At 42.2% G+C, this 19,884-nt stretch overlaps 5 pseudogenes; all 5 read left to right on the top strand.

Moving 5' to 3' along the window:
* The first annotated feature begins 1,080 nt into the window (after positions 1-1,080).
* LOC123389907 lies at positions 1,081-2,796 on the top strand (annotated as a pseudogene).
* On the top strand, positions 2,700-3,932 carry LOC123389906 (annotated as a pseudogene).
* Positions 3,933-11,207: 7,275 nt separating this feature from the next.
* On the top strand, positions 11,208-11,965 carry LOC123389904 (annotated as a pseudogene).
* A 52-nt stretch (positions 11,966-12,017) lies between these two features.
* Positions 12,018-12,719, top strand: LOC123389905 (annotated as a pseudogene).
* A 229-nt stretch (positions 12,720-12,948) lies between these two features.
* Positions 12,949-13,695, top strand: LOC123389903 (annotated as a pseudogene).
* The last annotated feature ends 6,189 nt before the right edge of the window (positions 13,696-19,884 follow it).

Genomic DNA, 19,884 nt, shown 5'->3' with positions numbered 1-19,884 from the left:
CTTCTGTCTCTGCGGATATCAGTCTGTGTGTCTTCATGGAGGTAGTAGTTGCTCAGCTAGTGTCATGAGGCCCCTGTTTGTCCAGTGTGGCTTGCGGTAGTGGGATGTCCTTGGGGACCTTGAGGTTTCTACTATTTTGTAGAGTTGTGGTCAATGGAACGGGTAGTTTCTTAGGAGAGAGCAGGCACAGTTCTGTGGTGTGGCTCCAGAGACCCCAGCCTGGAGGCGGTGTGGGCCACGGCTGTGCAGACAGACATCCAAAAACCCAAACTCAGCTCAGGTTTGGGGCCGAGGTTATGGCAGGCCTGATCTACAGTCCGTGAGGGGAGCTCATCTGGATATGAAAGAATGTGAGAAGGAGGCAGTCGCTCAGTCTTTTGTCTCTGGATATTTTGTCCACAATGGCCGTTTAATGTAGGAGTTGCCTCATGGGTCGTAGAAGTCTCCCTCTCTGGTAGTTTGTCCAGCTCCCAAGAGTTTGGGGTCATTCTGTGGGAAGGGAAGAGTCCTGTTTTTTGCTTCATGTGTCCCCCCAGTAGAGGGATTCTGGAGCATAGCAGTGGGTACTGACAACTGGAATACTCGCTCTCTGGTTAAGCCTGGGTGCCTATGGATATGACAAGCCCCATATGCAGTATCTTGGTCCAGCCACTGAGAGGCGTTACTTTAATACGGGACTCACGCTACAGGTCACAATGCATGTCTGTGCCCTAAGCGGCCCTCAAGCACTGGCGTGGCCTTTCCGACAATGCAGGTTTTCCCACATTGAACGTTGGACAACATGCCAATCACAAGGTTTCTGGCCATGGGGAAGGAGGAATTCTAATTTCTGCATCACGTTCACCCCTGGGCAGTGATTGGAGATAAGGTCTAGGTTCTGAAGCCTGAAAACCAAGGTTGGGAAGAGATGACGAACTACAGCCATAGCGGGTCCCTTGTGTCCAGGTTGGAGCCAGCTGTCTAGGTGTCGTTTGGGATGTCTTGTCTCAGGCTGTGCCAGACAGGGCATTCGTATTCAGGGTAGGCTGTATAATTGATTTACAGTCGAGTGGCATGCATTAGATAATCATTTGGGGTCGTATGCCCTCAGCCATAGAAGGACCAACCCCTGTATCAGCCCTACTACACTCAAGTACAATAGTCGTAGCAGGGGTATTTCTACTAATCCGATTCCACCCCCTCATAGAGTATAATAAAACGATCCAAACCATCACACTATGCCTAGGAGCAATTACAACCCTATTTACAGCAATCTGTGCTCTAACACAAAATGACATCAAAAAAATCTTTGCCTTTTCCACCTCAAGTCAACTCGGATTAATAATAGTAACCATCGGAATCAACCAACCCTACCTAGCATTCCTCCATATCTGCACCCACGCATTCTTCAAGGCCATACTATTCATATGCTCTGGATCAATCATCCACAACCTAAACGATGAACAAGACATCCGAAAAATAGGAGGGTTATTTAAAGCATTACCATTCACCACAACCTCACTAATTGTCGGAAGCCTAGCACTTACAGGAATACCCTTCTTAACAGGATTTTATTCCAAAGACCTAATCATTGAGACCGCCAACACGTCGTGTACCAACGCCTGAGCCCTTCTACTAACCCTCGTTGCCACTTCCATAACAGCAGCCTACAGTACTCGAATCATATTCTTTGCACTACTAGGACAACCCCGCTTCAACCCTATTATTACAATCAACGAGAATAATCCACTCCTAATCAACTCTATTAAACGCTTACTATTTGGGAGTATTTTCGCAGGATTCTTAATTTCCCACAACCTTACACCCACTACCACCCCACAGATAACTATGCCTCATTATCTTAAAATAACGGCTCTTGCTGTAACTATTCTGGGTTTCATCCTGGCACTAGAACTAAACCTTACAATGCAAAGCCTAAAATTCAAATATCCAACCAACCTATTTAAATTCTCAAACATGTTGGGTTATTTCCCTACCATCATTCACCGCCTAATGCCCAAGACAAATCTGCTAATAAGCCAAAAATCAGCATCAACACTTCTAGATATAACTTGACTAGAAAAAATTCTACCAAAATCCATCTCCCATTTCCAAATAAAATCATCAATAACCATCTCAAGCCAGAAAGGCCTAATCAAACTATACTTTATATCGTTCATATTAACACTAGCCCTCAGCCTGCTAACACTTTATTTCCACGAGTAACCTCCATAATCACTAATACTCCAATAAAAAGAGACCATCCCGTAACAATTACAAGTCAAGTCCCATAACTATACAGAGCCGCAATTCCTATAGCTTCTTCACTGAAAAAACCTGAATCACCTGTATCATAAATAACTCAATCACCCGCCCCATTAAACTTCAATACAACTTCAACCTCAACATCATCACCTTTTAAAATATAACAAGCAGTCAATAACTCAGATAACAAGCCAACAATAAAGGCACCTAAAACAGCCTTATTAGAAACCCAAACCTCAGGATACTGCTCCGTAGCTATAGCTGTAGTATATCCAAAAACAACTAACATTCCCCCCAAATAAATTAAAAACACTATTAAACCTAAAAAAGACCCTCCAAAACACAACACAATTCCACAACCAATAGCCCCACTAATAATTAAAACCAACCCGCCGTAGATAGGAGAGGGTTTTGAAGAAAACCCTACAAAACTAACTACAAAAATAACACTTAGAATGAATACAATGTATGTCATCATTATTCCTACATGGAATCTAACCATGACTAGTGACATGAAAAATCACTGTTGTATTTCAACTATAAGAACATTAATGACCAACATTCGCAAAACCCACCCACTAACCAAAATCATCAACAACTCATTCATTGACCTACCCGCCCCATCAAACATTTCAGCATGATGAAACTTCGGCTCCCTTCTCGGAATCTGCCTAATTATCCAGATTCTTACAGGTTTATTTTTAGCCATACACTATACATCAGACACAGCCACAGCCTTTTCATCAGTCACCCATATCTGTCGAGACGTCAACTATGGCTGAATTATCCGATACATACACGCAAACGGAGCTTCCATATTCTTCATCTGCCTGTTCCTGCACGTGGGGCGTGGTTTATATTATGGATCTTATATATTCACCGATACATGAAACATCGGCATTATCTTATTGTTCGCAGTCATAGCAACTGCATTCATAGGTTACGTTTTACCATGGGGACAAATATCATTTTGGGGTGCAACCGTAATTACCAATTTACTGTCTGCTATCCCATATATCGGAACTAATCTTGTAGAATGAATCTGAGGCGGATTCTCAGTAGACAAAGCTACCCTAACACGATTCTTCGCTTTCCACTTCATCCTACCATTCATCATTTCAGCCCTAGCAGCAGTCCACCTACTATTCCTCCACGAAACAGGATCTAACAACCCCTCCGGAATTCCATCTGACTCTGACAAAATCCCATTTCATCCTTACTACACCATCAAAGACATCCTAGGCGCCCTACTCCTTATTCTAATACTAATACTATTAGTACTATTCTCACCTGACCTATTAGGAGACCCAGACAACTACATCCCCGCCAATCCCCTCAACACACCTCCCCACATTAAACCCGAGTGATACTTCCTGTTCGCATATGCTATTCTGCGATCTATCCCCAACAAATTAGGAGGAGTACTAGCCCTAATCTTCTCCATTCTAATCCTAGCCATCATCCCCCTACTTCATACCTCAAAACAACGAAGCATAATATTCCGCCCACTAAGTCAATGCTTATTCTGACTACTAGTAGCTGACCTCCTTACTCTAACCTGAATCGGCGGCCAACCAGTAGAACACCCATTCATCATTATCGGCCAACGAGCCTCAATTCTCTACTTCATGATTCTTCTAGTCCTCATACCTATTACCAGCATTATCGAAAATAACATATTAAAATGAAGAGTCTTTGTAGTATAATAATTACTTTGGTCTTGTAAACCAAAAATGGAGAATCCTATCTCCCTAAGACTCAAGGAAGAAGCAACAGCCCCGCCATCAGCACCCAAAGCTGATATTCTAACTAAACTATTCCCTGATTTTCTCACCATAATTTTCTATTCATATATTTAACAATATCTAATGTGCTTGCCCGGTATGTATTTCTCCCCTCCTTCTTTCCCCCCCCCCCATGTACTTCGTGCATTACTGGTTTGCCCCATGCATATAAGCATGTACATAGTATGATTGATTTTACATGTATCCACTTCACTTAGATCACGAGCTTTATCACCATGCCTCGAGAAACCATCAACCCTTGCCTGAACGTACACCTCTTCTCGCTCCGGGCCCATCAAACGTGGGGGTTTCTATCGTGAAACTATACCTGGCATCTGGTTCTTACTTCAGGGCCATATCAATCCTCAACCCAATCCTACTAACCTCTCAAATGGGACATCTCGATGGACTAATGACTAATCAGCCCATGATCACACATAACTGTGGTGTCATACATTTGGTATTTTTATTTTTTGGGGGGGGAGAACTTGGTATCACTCAGCTATGGCCAAGTATGGCCTCGTAGCAGTCAAATAATTTGTAGCTGGGCTTATTCTTCATCATTTATCCGCATCGCACAGTCATGAGGTGTTATTCAGTCAATGGTCACAGGACATATACACATATATCCACCCCCGTGCACACGTACGCACACGTACGCACACGTACGCACACGTACGCACACGTACGCACACGTACGCACACGTACGCACACGGTACGTATACACGTATCCAACAGATAAGAATTAACCTTTGTCAAACCCCCCTTACCCCCCGTAACTTCAAGAGTATACAAATACTTATAATCGCTCTGCCAAACCCCAAAAACAGAACTAAGCACATGCAACACATATTAGAAGTCACTAATACTGACACCAATTAACCCATTGAAGAATTCCTATCTAGAAGACTATCTATAGATGTATTTATAACCCTTAACACTTCTTACAAAACTTAAAATACCTTTTTCTCACCTCTCCCCGTTAATGTAGCTTATTAAATAAAGCAAGGCACTGAAAATGCCTAGAAGAGTCACAAGACTCCATAAACACAAAGGTTTGGTCCTAGCCTTCCTATTGATTATTAACAGAATTACACATGCAAGTCTCTACACCCCAGTGAGAATGCCCTCTAAATCTATATGCTGATTAAAAGGAGCGGGTATCAAGCACACTAAATTAGTAGCTCATAACGCCTTGCTCAACCACACCCCCACGGGATACAGCAGTGATAAAAATTAAGCCATGAACGAAAGTTTGACTAAGCCATGTTAATAAAGAGCTGGTAAATTTCGTGCCAGCCACCGCGGTCATACGATTAGCCCGAATCAATAGGCAAACGGCGTAAAACGTGTTAAGGATTATATTATACTAAAGTTAAAATTTAACAAGGCTGTAAAAAGCTACTGTTAATACAAGATAAACCACGAAAGTGACTTTATTACCTCCATCAACACGATAGCTGAGACCCAAACTGGGATTAGATACCCCACTATGCTCAGCCCTAAACACAAATAATTATCACAACAAAATTATCTGCCAGAGAACTACTAGCAATAGCTTAAAACTCAAAGGACTTGGCGGTGCTTTACATCCCTCTAGAGGAGCCTGTTCTATAATCGATAAACCCCGATAGACCTCACCACTTCTAGCTTAATCAGTCTATATACCGCCATCTTCAGCAAACCCTTAAAGGGAAGAAAAGTAAGCACAATAATATTACATAAAAAAGTTAGGTCAAGGTGTAACCCATGAAGTGGGAAGAAATGGGCTACATTTTCTAACCAAGAACATACTCACGAAAGTCTTTATGAAAACTAAAAACTAAAGGTGGATTTAGTAGTAAATTAAGAATAGAGAGCTTAATTGAATAGGGCCATGAAGCACGCACACACCGCCCGTCACCCTCCTCAAGCAACACACCCAAATATTACATAATAAAAGTAAACCTAAAGCAAGAGGAGACAAGTCGTAACAAGGTAAGCATACTGGAAAGTGTGCTTGGGTAAATCAAAGTGTAGCTTAATTAAAGCATCTGGCTTACACCCAGAAGATTTCATATATTAATGACCACTTTGAACCAATACTAGCCCAACTTATCACTAACTCAATTATCACAGTCACATAAATCAAAACATTTAATCACATTATTACAGTATAGGAGATAGAAATTCTACTTGGAGCTATAGAGAAAGTACCGCAAGGGAACGATGAAAGAAAAATTCAAAGTAATAAACAGCAAAGATTACACCTTATACCTTTTGCATAATGAGCTAGCTAGAATAATTCAGCAAAGAGATCTTAAGCTAAATCCCCCGAAACCAGACGAGCTACCTACGAACAATCCACAGGGATACACTCATCTATGTCGCAAAATAGTGAGAAGATTTGTAGGTAGAGGTGAAAAGCCTAACGAGCCTGGTGATAGCTGGTTGCCCAGAACAGAATCTCAGTTCAACTTTAAATTTACCTAATAACCCCTAAATTGTAATGTAAATTTAAAATATAGTCTAAAAAGGTACAGCTTTTTAGAATAAGGATACAACCTTGCTTAGAGAGTAAAATTAAATAAAACCATAGTAGGCCTAAGAGCAGCCACCAATTAAGAAAGCGTTCAAGCTCAACAATACAACCACCTTAATCTCTATAATCGTATACAACTCCTAACACACTACTGGGCTAATCTATTTTACAATAGAAGCAATAATGCTAGTATGAGTAACAAGAAACACTTCTCCTTGCATAAGCTTATAACAGTTAACGAATACCCACTGATAGTTAACAACAAGATAAAGATAAATCACTAATAAACATTCTTATCAAACCAATTGTTAGTCCAACACAGGCATGCAATAAGGAAAGATTAAAAGAAGTAAAAGGAACTCGGCAAACTCAAACCCCGCCTGTTTACCAAAAACATCACCTCCAGCATATCTAGTATTGGAGGCACTGCCTGCCCAGTGACACTAGTTTAACGGCCGCGGTATCCTGACCGTGCAAAGGTAGCATAATCATTTGTTCTCTAAATAGGGACTTGTATGAATGGCCACACGAGGGTTTAACTGTCTCTTACTTCCAATCAGTGAAATTGACCTTCCCGTGAAGAGGCGGGAATATGCCAATAAGACGAGAAGACCCTATGGAGCTTCAATTAACTAACCCACAATAACCAATCAATATGCCAACTAGGCCTAACATAATCTTATTACTGGGTTAGCAATTTAGGTTGGGGTGACCTCGGAGAATAAAATAACCTCCGAGTGATTTAATCTAAGACAAACCAGTCGAAGCGTCCTATCATTAATTGATCCAATAATTTGATCAACGGAACAAGTTACCCTAGGGATAACAGCGCAATCCTATTTGAGAGTCCATATCAACAATAGGGTTTACGACCTCGATGTTGGATCAGGACATCCTAATGGTGCAGCAGCTATTAATGGTTCGTTTGTTCAACGATTAAAGTCCTACGTGATCTGAGTTCAGACCGGAGCAATCCAGGTCGGTTTCTATCTATTATAATTACTTCTCCCAGTACGAAAGGACAAGAGAAGTAAGGCCTATTCTACAGGAAAGCCTTAGGACTAATAGATGATATAATCTCAATCTAACCAGTCCACTTCTCCCATAACCCTAGAAATAGGGTTTGTTAGGGTGGCAGAGCCCAGTAATTGCGTAAAACTTAAACCTTTATCCCCAGAGGTTCAAATCCTCTCCCTAACATCATGTTTATAATTAACATTATTTCACTTATTGTGCCAATCCTACTCGCCGTAGCTTTCCTAACATTAGTAGAACGAAAAGTCTTAGGATACATACAACTTCGCAAAGGCCCAAATATTGTAGGACCCTACGGCCTCCTACAACCAATTGCAGATGCTGTAAAACTTTTCACAAAAGAGCCATTACGACCCCTAACATCGTCTATCACCATATTCGTCATAGCTCCTATCCTAGCCCTTACACTAGCCCTAACAATATGAATCCCACTACCAATGCCCTATCCCCTTATTAATATGAACTTAGGGATCCTATTTATACTAGCAATATCAAGCCTAGCTGTTTACTCTATCCTATGATCCGGATGGGCTTCAAACTCAAAATACGCCCTAATCGGAGCCCTACGGGCCGTAGCCCAAACAATCTCCTACGAAGTCACATTAGCCATCATCCTACTATCAGTCCTACTAATAAATGGCTCCTTTACCCTATCCACTCTAATCATCACACAAGAACACCTGTGACTAATTTTCCCTGCATGACCTTTAGCTATAATATGGTTTATCTCAACCTTAGCAGAAACTAACCGCGCCCCGTTCGACCTGACTGAGGGAGAATCCGAACTAGTTCCAGGGTTCAACGTCGAATATGCAGCAGGACCATTCGCCCTATTCTTCCTAGCCGAATACGCCAACATCATCATAATAAATATCCTTACAACTATCCTATTCTTTGGCGCATTTCACACCCCCTACCTTCCAGAATTATATTCCATTAATTTCACTATAAAAACCCTCCTGTTAACAACTTCTTTCCTATGAATTCGAGCATCATACCCCCGATTCCGCTATGACCAACTAATACACTTGCTATGAAAAAATTTTCTTCCCTTAACACTAGCCTTATGTATATGACATATAGCCCTCCCCATTATAACTGCGAGCATCCCCCCACAAACATAAGAAATATGTCTGACAAAAGAGTTACTTTGATAGAGTAAATCATAGAGGTTCAAACCCTCTTATTTCTAGAACTAAAGGAATCGAACCTAATCCTAAGAACTCAAAAATCTTCGTGCTACCAAATTTACACCAAATTCTAAAGTAAGGTCAGCTAATTAAGCTATCGGGCCCATACCCCGAAAATGTTGGTTTATCCCCTTCCCGTACTAATTAAACCCCCTATTCTCACCATTATCATATTTACTATTATCTCAGGGACTATCATAGTACTAATAAGTTCCCACTGATTAACAATTTGAATCGGATTTGAAATAAACATACTAGCCATCATTCCCATCCTAATAAAAAAATTCAACCCACGAGCAATTGAAGCAGCCACAAAATATTTCCTCACCCAAGCCACTGCATCTATACTCCTAATACTAGGAATTATCGTAAACCTATTATTAACAGGACAATGAACAGCCCTAAACATCCTAAACCCAATCGTATCTAACATAATAACAGTAGCCTTATCAATAAAATTAGGATTATCGCCCTTCCACTTCTGAGTACCAGAAGTAACCCAAGGAGTCCCACTGATATCAGGAATAATCCTACTAACTTGGCAAAAAATCGCCCCTCTATCTGTCCTGTACCAAATAGCCCCCTCCATAAACACGCACTTATTAATAATTATAGCATTTATATCTGTCTTAATCGGAGGGTGAGGAGGCCTTAACCAAACACAACTACGAAAAATCCTAGCCTACTCATCAATCGCACACATAGGATGAATGATCGCCGTAACAACATATAACCCAACCCTGATATTACTAAACCTCACAATTTACATTATAATAACACTAGGAACATTCATACTATTCACATTCAGCTCATCTACAACCACACTATCACTATCCCTTACATGAAATAAACTCCCACTAATCACCCCACTAATCCTTATCATTATACTATCACTAGGAGGCTTACCACCACTTTCAGGCTTCATACCCAAATGAATAATCATCCACGAACTCACAAAAAACAACATAATTACTGCAGCAATATTCATAACAATCACAGCCCTACTAAACCTATACTTTTACATACGACTAACATACGCAACAGCACTAACCTTATTCCCCTCAACAAATAACATAAAAATAAAATGACAATTTGAAAGCACAAAAAATACAACCCTATTACCCCCATTAATTGTAATATCAACTATACTTCTCCCACTCACCCCAATAATATCAACATTATTCTAGGAGTTTAGGTTAAAAAGACCAAGGGCCTTCAAAGCCCTAAGTAAGTGATACTCACTTAACTCCTGATTCCCATCATAAGGACTGCAAGAGTATATCTCACATCTATTGAACGCAAATCAATCACTTTAATTAAGCTAAGCCCTTTCTAGATTGGTGGGCTACCATCCCACGAAACTTTAGTTAACAGCTAAACACCCTAATCAACTGGCTTCAATCTAATTCTCCCGCCGCGAAGAAAAAAAGGCGGGAGAAGCCCCGGCAGGGTTGAAGCTGCTTCTTTGAATTTGCAATTCAACGTGATATTTCACCACAGAGCTTTGGCAAAAAGGGGACTTAAACCCCTATTCTTAGATTTACAGTCTAATGCCTTTATCAGCCATTTTACCTATGTTCATTAATCGATGATTATTTTCCACTAATCACAAAGACATCGGCACCCTCTACCTCTTGTTTGGTGCATGAGCCGGAATGGTAGGGACCGCTCTCAGTCTACTGATCCGTGCTGAACTAGGTCAACCTGGCGCTCTGCTAGGAGACGACCAGATTTATAATGTAATCGTAACTGCTCACGCATTTGTAATAATTTTCTTCATAGTAATACCCATCATGCTTGGGGGCTTTGGGAACTGACTTATTCCCCTAATAATCGGCGCACCTGACATAGCATTCCCACGGATAAACAACATAAGCTTCTGGCTTCTTCCACCTTCTTTTCTTCTCCTACTAGCTTCCTCTATGGTAGAAGCAGGTGCAGGAACTGGATGAACTGTATATCCCCCTTTAGCAGGAAATCTAGCACATGCTGGAGCATCTGTGGACCTGGCAATCTTTTCTCTACACTTAGCTGGTATTTCATCTATCTTAGGGTCAATCAACTTTATTACCACTATTATCAACATAAAACCGCCTGCCATATCACAATACCAAACTCCACTGTTTGTTTGATCAGTTTTAATTACAGCCGTACTTCTTCTTCTGTCCCTGCCAGTTTTAGCAGCCGGCATTACTATACTACTTACAGACCGTAATCTAAATACTACTTTCTTTGACCCAGCCGGAGGGGGGGACCCTATCCTGTACCAACACTTATTTTGATTCTTTGGGCACCCAGAAGTTTATATCCTAATTCTCCCAGGATTTGGTATCATTTCACACGTTGTAACATACTACTCAGGAAAAAAAGAACCATTTGGTTATATGGGAATAGTATGAGCAATAATATCAATTGGTTTCCTAGGATTTATCGTATGAGCCCACCATATGTTTACTGTGGGCCTAGACGTCGACACACGAGCATATTTCACTTCAGCTACTATAATCATCGCTATCCCCACAGGAGTAAAAGTATTCAGCTGACTAGCCACTCTACATGGAGGAAATATCAAATGATCTCCTGCTATACTATGAGCCTTAGGGTTTATTTTTCTATTTACAGTGGGGGGTCTAACGGGCATTGTACTATCTAACTCATCACTAGACATTGTCCTTCACGATACGTATTATGTAGTAGCACATTTCCACTACGTCCTTTCAATAGGGGCAGTATTTGCAATTATAGGTGGATTCGTCCACTGGTTCCCACTATTCACAGGCTATACCCTAAATGATGTATGAGCAAAAATTCATTTCACGATCATATTTGTAGGAGTAAACATAACATTCTTTCCTCAACATTTCCTGGGCCTATCAGGCATACCTCGACGCTACTCTGATTATCCAGATGCTTATACAACATGAAACACAGTGTCCTCCATGGGCTCATTCATCTCATTAACGGCAGTCATACTAATGATTTTCATGATTTGAGAAGCTTTCGCATCCAAACGAGAAGTATTGACAGTTGAATTAACCTCAACTAACATTGAATGGTTGCATGGGTGCCCCCCTCCATACCACACATTTGAAGAACCAACCTACGTACTATCAAAATAAGAAAGGAAGGAATCGAACCCCCTAAGACTGGTTTCAAGCCAATATCATAACCACTATGTCTTTCTCGATAGGAGGTATTAGTAAAAATTACATGACTTTGTCAAAGTCAAATTATAGGTGAAAGTCCTTTATATCTCTATGGCGTACCCTTTCCAAATAGGCCTCCAAGATGCAGCCTCTCCTATCATAGAGGAACTTCTACACTTTCACGATCATACACTAATAATTGTATTTCTAATTAGTTCTCTTGTACTTTACATTATTTCAGTAATACTAACTACCAAGCTTACGCATACAAGTACCATAGACGCCCAAGCAGTTGAAACAATCTGAACCATCCTACCAGCCATTATTTTGATCATAATCGCTCTACCCTCACTACGAATTCTCTATATGATAGACGAGATCAATAACCCCTCTTTAACCGTAAAAACTATGGGTCACCAATGATACTGAAGTTATGAATATACAGACTACGAAGACTTAAACTTCGACTCCTACATAATCCCAACTCAAGAACTGAAACCAGGAGAACTACGACTTCTAGAAGTAGACAATCGAGTAGTGCTCCCAATAGAAATAACAATTCGTATACTAATTTCTTCCGAGGATGTATTACACTCGTGAGCCGTCCCATCCCTAGGATTAAAAACTGATGCTATCCCAGGACGCCTTAACCAAACTACTATTATAGCTATACGACCGGGACTATACTACGGCCAATGCTCTGAAATCTGCGGCTCTAATCACAGCTTCATACCTATTGTCCTTGAGCTAGTACCTTTATCATACTTCGAAAAATGATCTGCCTCAATACTATAAATTCACTGAGAAGCTAAACAGCATTAACCTTTTAAGTTAAAGATTGAGAGCATAAATCTCTCCTCAGTGATATGCCACAATTAGACACTTCAACATGATTTATCACTATTTTATCAATAATTGTAACCCTATTTTTTATATTTCAACTAAAACTATCAAAATACAACTTTCCAGAAAACCCTGAACCAAAATTAGTGGCTGCATCAAAATCTACTACACCTTGAGAAAAGAAATGAACGAAAATCTATTTTCCTCATTCACTACCCCTACAATAATAGGATTGCCTATCGTCATCCTCATCACCATATTCCCAGGTATTATATTCCCCTCACCCAACCGACTGATTAACAACCGACTCATTTCTATCCAACAATGATTGGTCCAATTAACATCAAAACAAATGCTATCCATTCACAACCAAAAAGGACAAACTTGAGCATTAATACTAATATCCCTAATCCTATTTATTGGGTCTACTAACCTGCTAGGTCTCTTACCTCACTCATTTACCCCTACCACACAACTGTCCCTGAACCTAGGAATAGCCATCCCCCTATGAGCAGGCACAGTAATTACTGGATTCCGACACAAAACAAAAGCCTCTTTAGCCCACTTTCTACCTCAAGGAACCCCACTACCCCTAATCCCCATGCTCATCATCATCGAAACTATCAGCCTATTTATTCAACCCATAGCCCTGGCTGTGCGACTAACAGCTAACATCACAGCGGGCCACTTATTAATTCACCTAATTGGAGGAGCCACCCTAGCCCTAATAAACATTAGTACTGTTACAGCAATAATTACCTTTTCTATCCTTGTCTTATTAACTATCTTAGAATTTGCAGTAGCCCTTATTCAAGCTTACGTCTTTACCCTACTAGTAAGCCTATATTTACATGACAACACCTAATGACCCACCAAACACACTCATATCACATAGTCAATCCAAGCCCATGACCCCTGACAGGAGCTCTTTCCGCCCTACTTACAACATCAGGACTAGTAATATGATTCCACTACAATTCATTGTCTCTTCTAACTCTAGGAACTACAGCTAATGTACTAACCATATATCAATGGTGACGAGATGTGGTCCGAGAAGGAACATTTCAAGGCCACCATACCCCTACTGTCCAAAAAGGCTTACGATACGGAATAATCCTCTTCATCACATCCGAAGTCTTTTTCTTTGCAGGCTTCTTCTGGGCTTTTTACCATTCAAGCCTAGCCCCAACACCCGAACTTGGAGGGTGCTGACCACCTACAGGTATTACACCCCTAAACCCCTTAGAAGTACCATTACTAAATACCTCTGTCCTCCTAGCCTCCGGAGTCTCTATTACTTGGGCCCACCACAGCCTCATAGAAGGGGACCGCAAACACATACTCCAAGCCCTATTTATCACAATCTCCCTAGGCCTGTATTTTACTGTACTGCAAGCCTCCGAATACTACGAAGCTCCATTCACAATCTCAGACGGAGTCTACGGCTCTACATTTTTTATGGCCACAGGATTCCACGGCCTTCATGTCATTATCGGATCTACATTTCTTATCGTATGTTTCCTACGACAACTAAGCTACCATTTTACATCTAATCACCATTTTGGATTCGAAGCAGCTGCCTGATATTGACACTTTGTAGATGTCGTATGACTATTCCTATATGTATCTATCTATTGATGAGGATCCTATTTTTCTAGTATCAACAAGTACAGTTGACTTCCAATCAACTAGTTCTGGTCTAACCCAGAGAGAAATAATAAATATAATATTAACTATACTTATCAATGTATCCCTAGCATCTCTACTTATTCTAATCGCATTCTGACTGCCTCAACTAAATGTCTACACAGAAAAAGCAAGCCCATATGAATGTGGTTTTGATCCCTTAGGATCAGCACGCTTACCATTTTCCATAAAATTTTTCCTGGTAGCTATTACATTCTTATTATTCGACCTAGAAATTGCACTACTACTGCCCCTACCATGAGCCTCACAATCAATTAACCTAAAAACTACACTCACCATAGCACTAGCCCTAATCTCCCTTCTAGCCGCAAGCCTAGCCTACGAATGAACTGAAGAAGGCCTAGAATGAAGCGAATATGATAATTAGTTTAACAAAAACAAATGATTTCGACTCATTAGATTGTAACTCATATTACAATTATCAAATGTCCGTAGTATATATTAACATTTTTCTAGCCTTTACTCTATCCTTTATAGGGCTACTAATCTACCGATCCCACCTAATATCCTCTCTTCTCTGCCTAGAAGGTATGATGTTATCCCTCTTCGTCATAATAACAGTTACCATCCTGGCAAATCACTTTACACTAGCCAGTATAACCCCTATTATCCTACTTGTATTTGCAGCCTGCGAAGCAGCATTAGGCTTATCCTTACTAGTAATAATTTCTTCCACATACGGAACAGATTATGTACAGAACCTAAATCTATTACAATGCTAAAAAATTATTATCCCAACCATAATATTAATCCCCTTAACATGACTATCAAAATCCAATATAATTTGAATTAATACAACAGCTCACAGCATATTAATTAGTTTGATTAGTCTAACGTACCTAAATCAACTCACAGATAATAGCCTAAACTTCTCATTACTATTCTTCGCAGACTCTTTATCAACGCCCTTACTAGTACTCACAACATGGCTTCTTCCCCTGATGCTCATAGCAAGCCAACACCACCTGTCAAAAGAAACTCTAACCCGCAAAAAACTCTACATCACAATGCTAGTAATATTACAACTGTTCCTAATTATAACATTTACAGCCACAGAACTAATCATATTCTACATTCTATTTGAAGCTACTCTCATGCCAACACTAATCATCATCACTCGATGAGGCAACCAGACAGAACGACTAAATGCTGGCCTATACTTTTTATTTTACACTCTAGTGGGCTCCTTACCCCTCCTAATCGCCCTACTATGACTCCAAAACAACTTAGGTACCCTCAATCTCTTAATCATACAATACTGAGCACAACCCTTACCAAACTCTTGATCCAACACCCTACTATGACTAGCATGCATAATAGCATTCATAGTTAAAATACCCCTATATGGCCTCCACCTGTGATTACCAAAAGCCCATGTAGAAGCCCCTATCGCAGGATCCATAGTCCTTGCCGCCGTACTCCTTAAGTTAGGGGGGTATGGAATAATGCGAATCACCATACTACTAAATCCACTAACAAGCTACATAGCATACCCCTTCATAATACTATCATTATGAGGGATAATCATAACCAGCTCCATCTGCTTACGCCAAACAGACCTAAAATCCTTAATTGCCTACTCCTCTGTAAGCCACATAGCCCTAGTAATCATAGCTGTATTAATCCAATCACCATGAAGCTATATAGGAGCAACAGCCCTAATAATTGCTCACGGTTTAACATCGTCCATGTTGTTCTGTCTAGCTAATTCCAACTACGAACGTATTCACAGCCGCACTATAATCCTCGCGCGAGGATTACAAACACTCCTACCACTAATAGCTGCATGATGACTACTTGCCAGCTTAACTAATTTAGCTTTACCACCCACAATTAACCTAGTAGGAGAGTTATTCATAGTAATAGCCTCAGGTCGAGGATCAGACTTTGGCTCAGGTTGGAGTTTTCTGTCCATGTTGGCCCCTTCATGAAGGGGGGGGCATTATGAGGCCATGGGTGTTTTCCCACTATTAGAGTTGTGAGATGCTCCAAACCGCAAGGATTCCTTCTGTGGGACAATTAAGATTTGTTGGATGGCTCCAGGACGTCTCCTAAGGTATTTTTTCCAGAACAGGGTTCTAAGTATGGATGCCTGTGCAGGCAGCCTCAATTGCAATTGTCTCCTAGCAACAAGAAACGTTTGATCTGCTGGCTTGGGGTAGCATCAGAGGGGGCTGAGTTGGAATGGACTTTCCTGAGGATGGTCTTAAAAGAGTTGAAACAGACGTTCCTGAGGATGGTCTTAATGTTGGTTTGAGTCCATTGAGACCTTGGTATGGGGCAGTGGCACCAGGGCCCTGAAGGATTCTCCTAACCAGAGGTGATAACAAAGCTCCAATGAGCAAGTTTTCCATGGGGAGACGATATTTGTTCTTATTGGTGCCTCAGGAAACCACCATTTGCTGGTATTGGAAATGAGGCTTCTGAGGAGAGATGCCTGGAAACCAAAGCAATGGATCTGATTAGGGCCTAGGGGCCTGTCCGGTTCAATATTCTTCTCTGGGGACATCTTTTGTCTGAGTGGAGGTTGTTGCTCAGCTGGTTTGAGATCACACCTGTTTGTCCTGGGCGGCCTACACTATTGGGATGGCCTCGGTAACTTTGGAGGTTTTTCCTAATTTGCAAGGTTGTGGCCAATGGAATGGGAAGAATTCTCTTGAAAGGGAAGCACAGTCCTGAGGTGTGGCTCCAGGGACCCAAGTGTGGAGCATGTGTGGTCCAGGGCTATTTGGAGAAAAGTCTGAAAACACAAACTCCACTTAGGTTTGGGTCTGTAGCTATGGCCGGCCCGATATATAGACCGTGAGGAGAACGCTTCGGGATATGAACAAAGGGCGAAAGTGAGGTGCTTGCTCAAGTTTATTTTTTTCTGGATATGTGTCACCGATTGCCATGAAATGTCCGGGTGTCCTCATGGGCCATCGATGAGGCTCCCTTTCCGGTGATTTGACCCAATCCGAAGAGTTAGGGGTCATTCTGTGGGAAGGGAGGAGGCCTTTCTGTTTTTTTTTTTTTTTTTTACCTCAGGTGGACCACCAAAAGAGGGATTCCACAGCAGAGTCCTGGGGAGGGGCGACTGGACAACCAGAACTCTGGTTAACATTGGGACCTAAGAACATGGCAAGCCCCATATGTGGGCTCTTGGTCCAGACACTGAGAGGCCTTCCTTGAGCATAGGGCTCACATTGAGTTTCACAATGTGTTTTTGTGCCCAAGGAGTCCCTCAAGTCAGGGCGTTGCCTAATGTACCATGCTGGTTTCTCCTACACTGAACGTTGCACAATATGGCAACCACAAGTTTTCTGGCCAGGGGAAGAAGGAGTTCTAATTTCTGCAACACTTTCACTCCTGGACTGTGATTGGATTTAAGGTCTAGGTTCTGAAGCCTGAAAACTGAGGTTGGGAAGAGATGAAGACCTAAGGCCATGGTGTGACTGATGTGCTCAGTGTTCGGCCAGCTGTTGAGTGTGGGTTGGGAGGTGCAGGCTCAGGCTGTGGCAGACAGTGAATTAGTGCCCAGGCTAGACTGTATCATTGGGGTGCACTCGAGTTTCGTGCAGGTTGGTACTCATTTGTGGTTACTGGGTAGCCCCAGAGGGAAACGTTTTTCTTCTGGAAGGAAGACACAGTGCCACATAGTGGCTCCAGAATTCCCAAACTGGAAGGCTTGTGGGCCAGGAGTGTGAGGAAAAAATTTCTGAGAACACAAGGCAGACTTAGATTTCGGGGTGAGGGGACGGCAGGAACCCTCTGCAGAGATGATTCGAGATCCCGTGTACCTGAAGACAGAGCTAGGATCAGACGTTGGCTCAGGTTGGAGTTTCTGTCCATGACGGCCCCTTCATGAAGGGGAGGGTGTCACGAGGCCATGGGGGTTTTCCCACGATGGGAATTGTGAGATGCTCCAAACCGCAATGATTCCTCCGTGGGACAGTCGAGACCTGCTGGATGGCTCCAGGACATCCCATAAGGAAGTTATCCAGAGCAGGGTTGTAAGGATGGATGCCTGGGCAGCCTGCCTCCCATTCCAGGTGTCTCATAGCGCCAAGGCAAGTTCGATCTGCTGGATCTAGGGGAGTAACCGAGGCGAGTGTGTTTGAAATGGGTGAGTTGAGGATGGGTCATAATGTGCATTTGTGTCCATGGAGACCTTGGAATGGGGTGCTTGATCCGGGGCCTTGAGGGATGTTCATAACCGGAGGTTTTGATGGAGCTCTAAAGAGTACGTTTCCTATGTAGAGAAGAGAATTGTTTTGATGAGTGCCTAAGGAATCTCCCATATGCTGGTATGGGAAACCAGGCCTCTGAGGAGAGATGCCTGGAAACAAAAGCAATGGATATGATTAGGGCCTAGGTGCCTGTCCGGTTCAATCTCTTTCCTGGGGATACGTGTCTATGGATCTGAGGGGAGGTAGTTGCTCGGTTTGTGTCAGATCGCCCCTGTTTGTCCTGGGCAGCGTATAATATTGGGAATGGCCTCGGGATTTTGGAGTTTCTCCTAATCTATAGGGTTGTGGCCAATGGAATGGGCAGAAATCCCCTGGAGAGGGCAGGCACAGTTCTGAGTTTGGCTCTAGGGGCCCAGCCTTGAGGGTGTGTGGGCAAGGCCTGTGGGGACATAAGTCTGAAAACACAACTTCCGCTTAGGATTGGGGACATAGGTATGGCCGCCCAATCTACAGACCGTGATAATACTTCGGGATATGAAAAAGGGTGAGTTTGAGGTGCTTGCTCAGGTTTTGTCTCTGGATTTGTGTCCACAATGTGCGTTGAATGCTGGCGTGGCCTCATGGGTTGTGGACGGCTTTCCTTCTCTGAGGATTTGACCCAATCCCAAGAGTTTGGGTACATTCTGTGGGATGGGAGGTGTCCTTTCTTTTTTTTTATTTTATTTTATGTACCTCATGTGTGCCAATAAAAGAGGGATTCCCGAGCAGAGTCCTTGGTAGGGACAACTGGATAACCCCACCTCTGTTTAAGTTTGGGGGCCTAGGGGCATGGCAAGTTCAATATGTGGGCTCTTGATTCAGACACTGAGAGGTCTTCCTTGAGGACAGGGCTCATGCTGAGGGTCACAATGCCTATTTGTGCCCAAAAAGGCCCTCAAGCATATGAAGGGCCTCATGGGCCACGTTGGATCCTCTACACTGAACGTTGGAGAATATGCCAACCACAAGGTTTCCGGCCATGGCGAAGGAAGAGTTGTGATTTCTGCATCACGTTCACCCCTGGACAGTGATTGGAGTTTAGGTCTAGGTTCTGAAACCCGAAAACCGAGGTTGGGAAGAGATGAAGACCTAAGGACCTGATGGGTACAATGAGCTCAGTGTGTGGCTAGCCGTTGAGTGTAGGTCTGGAGGTGTGGGCTCATGCTGTGTCAGACAGGGCATTAGACAGGGTAGACTGTGTATTT

This window comes from Mustela putorius, unplaced genomic scaffold (assembly GCF_011764305.1).
Source record: "Mustela putorius furo isolate JIRA1106 unplaced genomic scaffold, ASM1176430v1.1 tig00004135_pilon_pilon_pilon, whole genome shotgun sequence".
Lineage (NCBI taxonomy): Eukaryota > Metazoa > Chordata > Mammalia > Carnivora > Mustelidae > Mustela > Mustela putorius.
This window is presented reverse-complemented; position numbering and strand designations above follow the sequence as displayed.